At 37.0% G+C, this 12,375-nt stretch overlaps 1 long non-coding RNA gene across 1 annotated transcript in view; it reads left to right on the plus strand.

The window, feature by feature from the left end:
- LOC132597877 (uncharacterized) overlaps positions 1–12,375 on the plus strand; it is a 138,432-nt gene that overhangs the window by 79,798 nt on the left and 46,259 nt on the right. Inside the window, exon 3 of the long non-coding RNA XR_009565294.2 lies at positions 8,076–8,151. This is a non-coding gene — a long non-coding RNA (uncharacterized lncRNA). The remainder of the gene's footprint in view (positions 1–8,075; positions 8,152–12,375) is intronic.

Raw genomic sequence — 12,375 nt, forward strand, 5'->3', positions numbered from 1 at the left:
TTGGTAGGGACTTCCCTGGTGGTACAGTGGGTAGGGCTCTGCACTCCCAATGCAGGGGGCCCAGGTCGGGGAACTAGATCCCACATGCATGCCGCAACTAAAGATCCTGCATGCATCAGCAAGGATCCCACATGCTGCAACTGAGACCTGGTGCAACCAAAATAAATAAACAAATAAAAATAAATCTTAAGAAAAAGCTACTTAGCAATTGGTAAAACGTGGGCACAGATCAATTGGGAGGACTCTAGCTGTTAGGGTGGAGCCAAATCCTAGAGTTCGAATCCTGGGACAGAGTTAACTCTTTAGTTACTGGGTCCTGGAGAGATCCAGGGCTCCTGGGGGATGGGAGCACATGGTAGGGTCCACAGTGGCTGTTTACCAACCAGTATGGAAGTATTTTAATATTTTAATAGTCAACGGGGTCTTATCAGTGCATACCTGCTAAGTGTCAGTGCTGAAAGTAAAGATAGAGAATTATAGAATCCCTGAGTTGGGAGATACTGGAAGTCTCTAAAGAAATCATCTAAGTGATGCCTCCAGACAATGAATTCCTCAAAAAGCAAAGACCACGTGCTTCCCACAGTGACAGCCACACCACAGATGCTCCATGACTGATGACTGGTTCAATGAGGGAATGAGCCAGCCCTCAACTGCTGTGCACTTCGCAAGTTGTCACTGGTCTTTTCTGATTATCTCAAGTGATAGGAAACTCGTTATCATGCAAGGCTGCTGGTGATTTTGTTTGTGAATCCCTCCCATTTTTTGCATAGGAAAATTTTGATTTCAAATAATTTTACTCTTCTTTTGTTTTCTGATAAATGTTTACAGCAAATATCTGGACTTCTCTTTGTATATTATACATATATTAAATGTGAAATATATATTAACATTTGTCTAGCATATATATTTCTCTTCTGATTTCTACCTCTTTTCAGAAAACCTTCTTTTCCTATCATATTCCTTAGTCTCAACATTTTCTATTTTTTTTTTTTTCTTCAACATTTTCTATTCTTTATGCTTTAGCAATAGCAGATGACAATTACTAGCTGGGAGGTGGTGATGTGGATGCAAGACCAAAGGGTGAAGGACAAAACCAAAGGGTGAGGGACAGACAGAAGGGGCATAGAAGAAACCTCACTAGCACTGAGCATTCCTTCCTGTGGCCTTAAGCTAAGATCAGCTGTCTTTGGTGGAATCATTTACATGGACCTTGAACACTGGAGCTCTTCAGAGGGTGGGGCAACAATTACTGCTCTTGGAAGAGCTGACGGCTTTGACAGCCTGGAATTATTGGCACTTGAGTGTGCTGGAGAGAACAGTCCTGCCAGAGGTCCAAGCTAATCACGACAAGGTTTATAGGGACATAGAGTAGCCTTACTGTGACGGAGGGAGATGTTTATCTTGTTAAATTGCCTTTGAATCCCTTTTGGAGCTGAATTTGCAATATTCTCCATGTTTAGTATGGGTATGATTTTTGTTGCTCTTGTTAATGATAATGAGAACAAAATGCAAAGTACTTAACATACATCTTTCTATTTGTTACAACACCACCAGGACGTGGACATTATTATTCTCATTTCACAGATGAAGACCACTCAGGAAATAAGAAGAGCCAGTCAATAAATAGATCTAAAGTCTGTAGACCCCTCCCTCTTTACATGGATTTATGCCAAGTAACATAAAAAGCCCTGGTAGCTCTTGACCGGGGCAAGGGTGTAGGCTCGCACGCTTCCCAACTCCGGAAAGATAGAGGAAGTTTTTAAGTTTCAGATTTCCTTCTACTTTCAAAAAAGAGGAACCTTAGTATTGTCTCATTTCAAGCATAGCAATGAGAAAAAGGTTCAAGAAAAGGTGCAGTTCTAAGACTGCAGGAATAAGAAGAAAGGAAATTTTATAGCTATCTAAACACCCCCAAAACGCAGGGGACTTACATAGTCAACCTGCTGTGAAGGAATAACAGGCTCGTGTTACATTTTGGAAATGACACTGAGACTGCAAATAGTCACAGCTGCCAACAACACTGGCCTGACTTATTCGGTCATTGGAGAGATGCCCATGTGAACACACAGACACAGGCACGTACACACAGGATATGTGTTTACTCAGTCCTCGTTACTCATAGAATCCATATTTGTGAATTTGCCTACTTGCAAAAATTTATTTGTAATCCCTCAAATTCACACTCAGGGCACCTTGGTGTCATTCACAGACAGGCACAGAGCAGTGGAAAATTTGAGTTGCCAGATGTGCTCTTTCCCCGCTGAGGTCAAAGTGACTCTCTAGCTTCCTGTCTCAACTCTCATACTATAAACAGTGTCCTTTTCGTGGTCTCTATCATGCCATGTTACTCACATTTTTGTGCTGTTTGTTGGTGATTTCCCTAGTTCAAATGGTCTCCAAGTGTCTGCAGTGTTCCTGAGCACAGAAGGCTATGATGTGCCTTATGGAGAAAATGTGTGTTAGATGAGCTTCGTTCAGGCGTGACTTATAGTGTTGTTGGCCATGAGTTCAGTGTTAATGAAACACCAGTGTATATTAAATAAGGGGTCTTTTAAACACAAAAACACACAAAATAAGGTTATGTATTCATCAGTTGACTTAAGCGTTGCAACAAGAGACTCACAGGACCTAACTCTATATTTCCCCTAGCATCAATGGTTCAATATTTGCCAATTCGGTGTTTGTGGCACCTTTATAGGACATAACTACCATGAATAACTGTACAAATCAACTGTATGTTTATAGGTGTATTGTGCATGTGCATGTATGCATATGTGTATTTGTGTAGCGCCTTATATGCTAATTCAGTGAGGCCCTGGAATTGTAATTCTGTTATTCAGTGATAAATGATTTTTAGAGAAAACTATTACCATTCCAAAATATACATTTTTAAAAATTAGGGCTTAAAGATCCTACAATTCATCTTTTGTTTCACTAGCAATATTTTTGATCAGCAATCATTTGATTGTACCAGCATGATAATGTTGCTTAACTACTGCTTGGAAGAGTGGGTGTATGTGGGCTAAAATTGTGAATATTATTGCAAAAACACTTACTTGGAATACGACTGCATTCCAAGCAACATTTTCACTCCAGAAATCTGTCCAAGAGTTTGTTATCTAGTTGGTAAGTCGACTTTTGGACATAATATTCTGTTCAGATCTCTTTGGCCATGTCAACATAGTCAATACCCTCAAACGACCGCTCAAACTGAGTCAGATCTTGCCAGAGATGGGCACTACCCTTCTGTGAAAGCCAGACCTGAATCCTCCCCAATCCACTCCCCTCCCAGCTACCACAGAGAGTGGAGCAAGATAGTTCCTGTCCATTTATTTCTCTGCAGCAGTGCCTTCCAGGAACTTCCCAGCATCTTTGGCTCTCCACATTTGACTAGATCCAGTTTCAACATATCTTGATTTTGGGAAAGAAATCAAATTTTATAAAATGGTAAAAAGCAAGGCAAAATTTTTCTTCCTTATTTGATCATCTCCATAATTGAATTAGGAAAAGCAGCCTGTATGGTGGAAAAAGCCCTAGACTGGGAAACAGGGTATTATTTTCATCGATAATGTTAATTACCTATGTCATCTAGGCAAGTGACTCAACTAGGCTTTAATGTCCTTATCTGAAAAGGTTGAAGTTGGACAAAATATCCTTTAGAGTCCCTTTTAGGTGAAAACTTCCTACACTCTATGCTTCTAGCAGGACTGCTCAAGATAATCTTGAGGTTTCCCAGATCATCTTGTCATTAGAAAGACTTCTAATGTGCTTTAGAGCCTGAAAATGGAAATGAATGAGTATAACACATCATATTGAATCTGACAATAGTCCCATTCAGTCCTGGTTGGCTGAAGAATATGTTAGTTTTTTCCATGTCATCTACAGAGATTACAAATACCATTAATTTGTTAATTCATGCATTCGACACATATTATTGGGCCCCTATAATGCTGTAGCACATTGAAAACAAGACATGGTCCCCATCCTTAAGCCAAACCAAGATGTGTGCAAACCCAGTTTGATAAAAACTTGGTGCTCAAAGTAGGTTAATAATTTGATATCCTATTCTTTTAAAATACGCTCAACATTTTAAGAAATGAGAAGGGGAAATGTCAGCACCAAAGAGAAATGTTTTTCTATTTAACTCAAAGGTATAAAAGTAATTTATATTTTGCCATAAGAGAAATTGTGTATGGCAAGCCGAATTAATTGGCATCATGTTTTATAGTTATCCTAGAAATATTTTAGGAACCATAAAAACTGCTCCCAGGACTTCCCTGGCGGTCCAGTGGTTAAGACTCTGTGCTCCCAAAGCAAGGGGCACGGGTTGTTCCCTGGTCAGGGAACTAAGATCCTATATACCTCACGGCAGTGGCCCAAAGCAACAAACAAACAAAAAACACCAAAAAAAACCCCTCTTCCCTCTCCTTCTAAGCGGCTACCTCTGGCCCACTCGCCCACCGCTGCATCTCCCCCACTGGAGATTACAACCTTTGTTTTTTGTTCCATTTGATAATCAGTTATCAAATAAAATCAGAAAGTGTTTATTAAGTAACTTACTATAAGACCATGATTTCTGGGTGTCTAAATATTTATTTTATTGTTTTTGTTATTTTTGTAAGCTCTTCAACACTCTGTGAAACAAGAAAAGGTAGAAATAAACTATTGGCTTAATTAACATTGTAACATTTCTATGTACCAATTTAGCTAATATTTAGTATCTGTTTATATTTAACCCTAACTAAAGGTTTTTTGTTTGTTTGTTTTAAGGTGCAGAATCTTCCAAACATACAATCTGCTACGTAAAGCACTGTATTTCCTTTTATAGATTTTATACTATCTCCTATATAAATCAATGTTTGGCAAAGCAAATCAGATTTCTCTATTAGCTTACATTAAAAGTCAAGCCATTTTTGTTTGCTTATAAATTTATCTTCAATTTGGGGCTTCATTAGTCTCATTTTGGGAATTTCTCCCTTTTGTCTTTTCTGCACCTACAAGCACTATGGTGGTTCTGAATTCAAGAATATTTTTGGCAAATCTTTCGGCAGAGAATTTTGGTAATGAAAAAAACCTTCTGTCCCTAAGTCATCTGTTCTATCTATTCAAACTTCTCTTAACTTACAGTTTATTACACTGGGACATACCTAAAAATATAAGATTTTGATAAGTAATGTTCCCTGTGAATCCTGAAATATAGAGGTTGAGATTTCACTGTAGAAATATCTATGTAAATAACTTTACTTCATGGAATCAAACTAATAAAAACCAAAATTTTTGTTAATATTCAACATGCTCTGTTTGTTGTGAAATAAACTAAGTTTTGTATAGAATAGTGGTTTTTATGACATTTTTATTTTTTTGGCCGCACTGTGAGGCTTGTGGGATTTTATCAGACCCGAGCCCTCGGCAGTGAGAGCGCAGAGCCAGCCCTAACCACTGGACCACCAGGGAATTCCCTTATCATTTAATTTTGCTAGTTAGGAAAAAAACCCACTATGGCGCTCACTGTGAATCTAAAATCTACAATTCCTCCTAGAATCTACCCAAACAGAGGGAAAATTAATACTTCTTTCAAGTTTTAATTCCCCATAGAAAGAAAATTATTTTTCTTAAGTATACTTCTAGAATTAGTCAAAGGAAAATAAAATTTTGCTAAACGATTAAACTGATTTTTTTTCTGTTTCAGCTAGTCAGTATTTTAAATTGAGTCCCTTAGTGATCTTGTATTATCTGAAAACTCAATCATAATTAACTTGCTCCTCCCAACTTTATACAAGAGGGAACAATTCTTATTATAAGACCTTTGCCATTCAATACTGTGTTAAAAGTAAGTTAGAGAATTAGGAAAGATAAGGCTGCCTATTACAAGCTGTTCATCTGCTAAGAATGTATCTGTTCTTGGAATAGTTAAGGTGTGGCTAAAGTTTAAATGATTTGTTTACAGAAAGGATTTTTTAAACGCATAGAGTAATATTTGACCTTTACTATGTGAGTCAGCAGAGTGCAAGAGAACTTCCAGTCATGTTTTTGCTCTTCCTCAAGAACATCAGTGAATTTGGGGAGAAAATATCACTAGTACGTCCACGTATACATGTATATGCTAAGTATTTTATATTTTTATTACTTGTTACCTTATGATAAAATACCAAACGGATGTAATTGTGCTTTGCTTTGAGTTTTATTATAATATATGTGCTCAGAAATATTAACTTTTGGTGAAGAAAATAAGAATATTAAATAATTAAAACTACTCTGTATTGCTGTCAACCAGTCATCATGCTTAGCATTTTACGTAAATCACGACTCTATTCAATCATGATGGTGATGAAGATAAGGAAGATGATGACAATGGATATCATTTGTTAAGCAGCCATTATGTACCTAGTACCTGCTAGGCACCTGAGGTATAATAGTGTACATGGGAGGCACAATCCCTGACCTTATAGAGATTAAGATTAGTGACAAGGTGTAAACAGATCAACAGTTATGATATAGAGTGGTGAGGGCTGTGTGGGAGAAGTATGGGTGTTACAGAAGCACACTGGAGGGGTGTCTGACCCACATTTTATTGAGGCATAAAGAGAAGGTATGTGTCACACACACACACACACACAAACAGATATAAAAGGATGAATTGGCCACCAAAAAAAAAAAAAAATCCCAGAATAAAAATGAGCATGAAGAAATGTCCAAAGGGTGGAATATGCATGACATTTCCAAAAGGACTGAAAAAATTTTCAATGTGGTGGGAGCAGAGAGGACCAACATGGACAAAATAAAACATAATCAACCATGTGGTTGAATGATGGGGGCAGAGGCAAGACTGTTGGCAACAAAATGAATTAGAAAGGTTGCAGTCATTTGGCAAAAACAAAACAAAAAATGATTGTCTGACACCAGGGGAGTGACAATGTGAATGGATAAAATGTGACTTGATTTGAGAGACGTTTAGGATGTAGATTTGGTAGGTCTCAAAGGTGGGAGTGAGGGAGGTTGAAAGAGAAAGGGATTCTGTGGAGAGGCAGTTGGCATTTAATGAAATTCGGAACAGAGGAGGAGGAGGTGGTTTTGGAGTGAGGAAAAAGAGAGCACTTACTTTTGATGTGCTGAGTTTTAGGTGGCTATTGGATATTCAAGTAAATCCAGAATTTACATATGAGGAAATGAAACTGAATGAAGTTAATAACTTCATTTGGAGTCATGACGGTCTGGCTCCAAATTCCGTTAATGCTTCTCAAATCTTTGTGCCAAACTCTTCTCTAGAGATATGGATTTTGACAATCTGGACTCTCAGTGCTCCTTATTTGATCCTATAGGACAGTGTCAGGATACTGGTTTCTACTTCAGCTGTTCCACTAACTTCTTGACTCTGGGCAAATCATTAACCTTTCAGAATCACTGTCTTTAAGGAAGGAGTTGGACCAGACTGGTATTTTTCAAAGGGGCTTTGGAAGTAGGAGTGGAAGGAGCTTAGAACAGAAGAGCATGAACAAACATGTCTCCCGAGAAAAGCCTATCACCTGGAAAGGTTCCTCAAACCATAAACTCTACCTAGGTCCTTCTCCTCCCTCCTATTCTGATATTCCCCCCAGCAAGGGCATCCCTTCCAGTTGAGATCTATGGCTTTGGCTTGTTCTGTATCCTTCAGATATGCTCAGAGAAATAAAGATTGATAACCTCCAGATAAGATGATCTCAAAGTCTTTCATGTGCTCTTAGATATTTCAAAATTCTGTCATTGCAAATCAACTTCTTTAAAATATACAAGAGAATAGTGTTTTTGCTTGTTTTCTCACTAGGTCTTCTTTCATTCACCATATGTTTACTGCGTACTTACTATGGGTCAGATCAGGCATGTAGATGCTCGGGATATAGCAGCGAATAAGACAAAGTCCTGTACTTCGGACACTCTCGCATTCTGGTAGGGAGGGACAGATAATGAACTTTGCTTTTGCACAGGCTGAACTGTGTAGGTCCATTTATACGCAGATTTAAAAAAATAAATATAGTACCTGTATTTTCATTTTACAGATCTTAAATTAACTAACGTGGGGAAATGTTTGTGTTCAACAGAATCACAATATGTGGAATCAAAAGAACTAGCGTTTGAGTCCTGATTCTATCCACGGTTTCAGCTTCCTGCCCTTGGGTGAGTCATTTATCAATTCCTTTGTTTTTGAGGCAGAGATAGCAGTACTCATATTTTCGACTCAGTGGGGTGTCAGTGCCTCTAACCCTCATGTTGTTCAAGGGTAACTGTACACAGAAAATCACCAAAGCTATAGCAGTCCTAAACACTATCAAGCAACTTGATTGAACTGAAATATTTTCATTTTCAAACTCTACTTCTCTACCTAACAACAGCAGAATACACATTCTTTTCAAGTGTACACAGAACATTCACCAAGAAAGACAATACTCTGGGCCATAAAGCAAACCTTAGCACACTTTGAAATGAATTGAAATCAGGACTATGATAAAATTAAACCAAAAATTAATAGCAAACTTATCTAGAAAATCCCCACATATTTAGAAATTAAACAACAGACTTCTAAATATCACATGGGACAAAAAAAGGTCTCATTGGAAATTAGAAAATATTTTGGACTGAATGAAAAGAAACATGTAGCACATCAAATTTGCACAATGAAGCTAAACAGTTTTTAGAGAGAAATTTTTTTTTTTTTTTTTTTTACTGGTTTCTTTTTTTTTAAACATCTTTATTGGGGTATAATTGCTTTACAATGGTGTGTTAGTTTCTGCTGTATAACAAAGTGAATCAGTTATATATATACATATGTTCCCATATCTCTTCCCTCTTGCGTCTCCCTCCCTCCCACCCTCCCTATCCCACCCCTCCAGGCGGTCACAAAGCACCGAGCTGATCTCCCTGTGCTATGCTGCTGCTTCCCACTAGCTATCTACTTACGTATGGTAGTGTATATATGTCCATGCCTCTCTCGCGCTTTGTCACAGCTCACCCTTCCCCCTCCCCATATCCTCAAGTCTGTTCTCTAGTAGGTCTGTGTCTTTATTCCTGTCTTACCCCTAGGTTTTCATGACATTTTTTTTCTTAAATTCCATATATATGTGTTAGCATACGGTATTTGTCTTTCTCTTTCTGACTTACTTCACTCTGTATGACAGACTCTAGGTCTATCCACCTCATTACAAATAGCTCAATTTCGTTTCTTTTTATGGCTGAGTAATATTCCATTGTATATATGTGTCACATCTTCTTTATCCATTCATCCAATGATGGACACTTAGGTTGTTTCCATCTCCGGGTTATTGTAAATAGAGCTGCAATGAACATTTTGGTACATGACTCTTTTTGAATTATGGTTTTCTCAGGGTATATGCCCAATAGTGGGATTGCTGGGTCATATGGTAGTTCTATTTGTAGTTTTTTAAGGAACCTCCATACTGTTCTCCATAGTGGCTGTACCAATTCACATTCCCACCAGCAGTGCAAGAGTGTTCCCTTTTCTCCACACCCTCTCCAGCATTTATTGTTTCTAGATTTTTTGATGATGGCCATTTTTAGAGAGAAATTTATCGCAATAAATGCTTATATTAGGGGGGAAAAAAAGGTCTCAAATCAGTAATCTAATCTTCCACCTTAAATAATAAGAAAAAGCAGAGCAAACTAAGCCCAAAGCAAAGAAAGAAAAGGATAAAGATAAGAATAGAAAGTCAATGAAACTGAAAACACAAAAAACAATGGAGGAAGTCAGCATAACCAAAAACTGGGTCTTTAAAAAGAACAATATAATTGATAAAGCTCTAGCAAGAATGGCCAAGAAAAACAGATAGAAGACACAAATTAATATACCAGAAGCAAAAGCTGGACAAAGAAGGGGTGAACATTAAATGCATAATTAGGAAGTACTATAACAACGTTATGCTCATAAATTCAACAACTTAAATGAAAAGGACCAATTCCTTGAGAGACACAAACTATCAAAGCTCACATACACAAAAATAGGTAATCTGACTAGTCATATATCTATTAAAGAAATTGAATTTGTAGTTAAAAACCTTCCAACAGGGCTTCCCTGGTGGCGCAGTGGTTGAGAGTCCGCCTGCCGATGCAGGGGACAAGGGTTCGTGCCCTGGTCCGGGAAGATCCCACGTGCCGGGGAGCGGCTAGGCCCGTGAGCCATGACCACTGAGCCTGCGCGTCTGGAGCCTGTGCTCCGCAACGGGAGAGGCCACAAAAGTGAGGGGCCCACATACCGCAAAAAAGAAAAAAAAAAAAAACCTTCCAACAAAGACAATTCAAGACTCATATGGCTTTTCTGGTGAATTCTACTAAAAATTTAAGGAAGAAATAATACCAATTCTACAAACCCTCTTCTAGGAAAATTGAAGAGGAGAGAGTACCTCTCTACTCATTTTACAAGGCCCATATTACCCTGATACCAAAACCAGACAAAGACACAAGAAAACTATAGACCAATAATTCTCATGAACATAGATTCAACAATTCTCAAAAAGATTTTAGCAAGTTAAATCCAGCAACATATGCAAAAGATAACATCATGAGAAAATGGGGTGAACACCAAGAAGCAAGGCTAGTTCAGCATTCCAAAATTAATGTGGATTACATTGACTAAAGAAGACTGAAAAGGAGAAACTACATAATTATATCAATATCTATAGAAAAATCATTTGACAAATAAAAAATATATTTATGATAGAAACTCTCAATAAACTAGGAATAGCAGCAATTTTTCTCAATATGATAACAAGCATCTACTAAAACTTAAAGCTAAATTAGACATTATACATTATATGTAGTAAATTATACATAATGGTGAAGAATAAATACTTTTGCCTTGATATGGGAATAAGATTCAAGACTGAGACAAGATGCTCGCCACTCCTATTTAGCAGCATACTACTCAGTGCAATAAGGCAAGGAAAAGTAAAAGATACTGAGGTATCATTTACAATGGCCCCCAAAATGAAATATTTAGGTATAAACAACAAAATATTAGCATAATTTGCATGATAAAGACCACAAAACACAGGTGAAAGAAATCAAAGAACTACATTTATTGTGTTTGTGTACTGAAAGACAATATTAAGATGATAATTCTCAAATTGATCTATAGATATATTACAATCCCAATAAAAATCCCAACAGGATTCTTTTTATCAGTAGCTATTGACAATATCATTCTAAACTTTATATGGAAAGCCAACATAATTAGAATAGACAAAATGGTTTGGAAAAAGAAAAACCAGGTTGGAAGATTCATGTTGCTTGATCTTAAGAGTTACTATGAAGTCACAGCGATCAAGACAGTGAAGTATTTGCAAAAGGATAGACACAAAGATGAATGAACAGAATACAGAGTCCATAAATTGATGCATACAAATACGCCCAATATATTTTTTGACAAGGGTGCCAAGATAACTCACTGGAGAAACCGTAGTTTTTTCAACAAATGGTACTAGAACAATTGAGTATACATATGCAAAAAATAAATGTAATGAAATATAAAATTATAAAAGTTTGGAAGAAAACTTTAAAGAAAATCTCTATGTCCTTGGGTTTGGCAAAAAGTTCTTAGATATGACATTAAAGGTCCAAGACATAAAAGAAAAATTTGCTACCTTGGAATTCACAAAATTAGAAACTTTTGCTCTGTGAAAGACACAGTTAAGAGAGTGGTAGATAAGATACAGACAGGGAAAAAATATCTGCAAATCATATTTCTGACAAAGGAATTATATCCATAATATATAAAAAGTTTCATAACTCAACAACAAAAAAAAACCCTAAAAACCTGGGCAAAGATTTGAACAGACACTTCACCAAAGAAGATATATAGATAGTAAATAAACACAAGATATGATGCTCAACGTTATTAGTCATTAGAGAAATGCAAATTAAAGCCACAATATGATACCTTTACACATCTTTTTAAATGTTTAATACAAAAACAAAAACTGACAATACCAAGTCCAATACAGTACAAGGATATGGAGTATCTGGAACTCTCATACACTACTGATGGGAATGAAAATGGTACAGCTACCCCAGAAAACAGTTTGTCAGTTTCTTGTAAAGTTAAACTTGCACTTGCCATAGAAATGTAGCACTCTTACCTCTATGTATTTACCTTGGAGAAATGAAAACTTAGGTTCACACAAAAACCTGTATTCAAATCATCGTAGCAGCATTATTCATAACTACAAAAACCTACAACAACCTACGTATCCTTAGCTGGGCAAATGGATAAAGAGGTACATCCATTAAATGAAATACTACTCAGGAATTAAAAGGAATGAATTATTGATATTCTCAACAACATTGATGCATTATGTTTATCAAATATATTACGCTAAGTGAAAGAGGCAA

The sequence above is a fragment of the Globicephala melas genome, chromosome 9, assembly GCF_963455315.2.
Source record: "Globicephala melas chromosome 9, mGloMel1.2, whole genome shotgun sequence".
NCBI lineage: Eukaryota > Metazoa > Chordata > Mammalia > Artiodactyla > Delphinidae > Globicephala > Globicephala melas.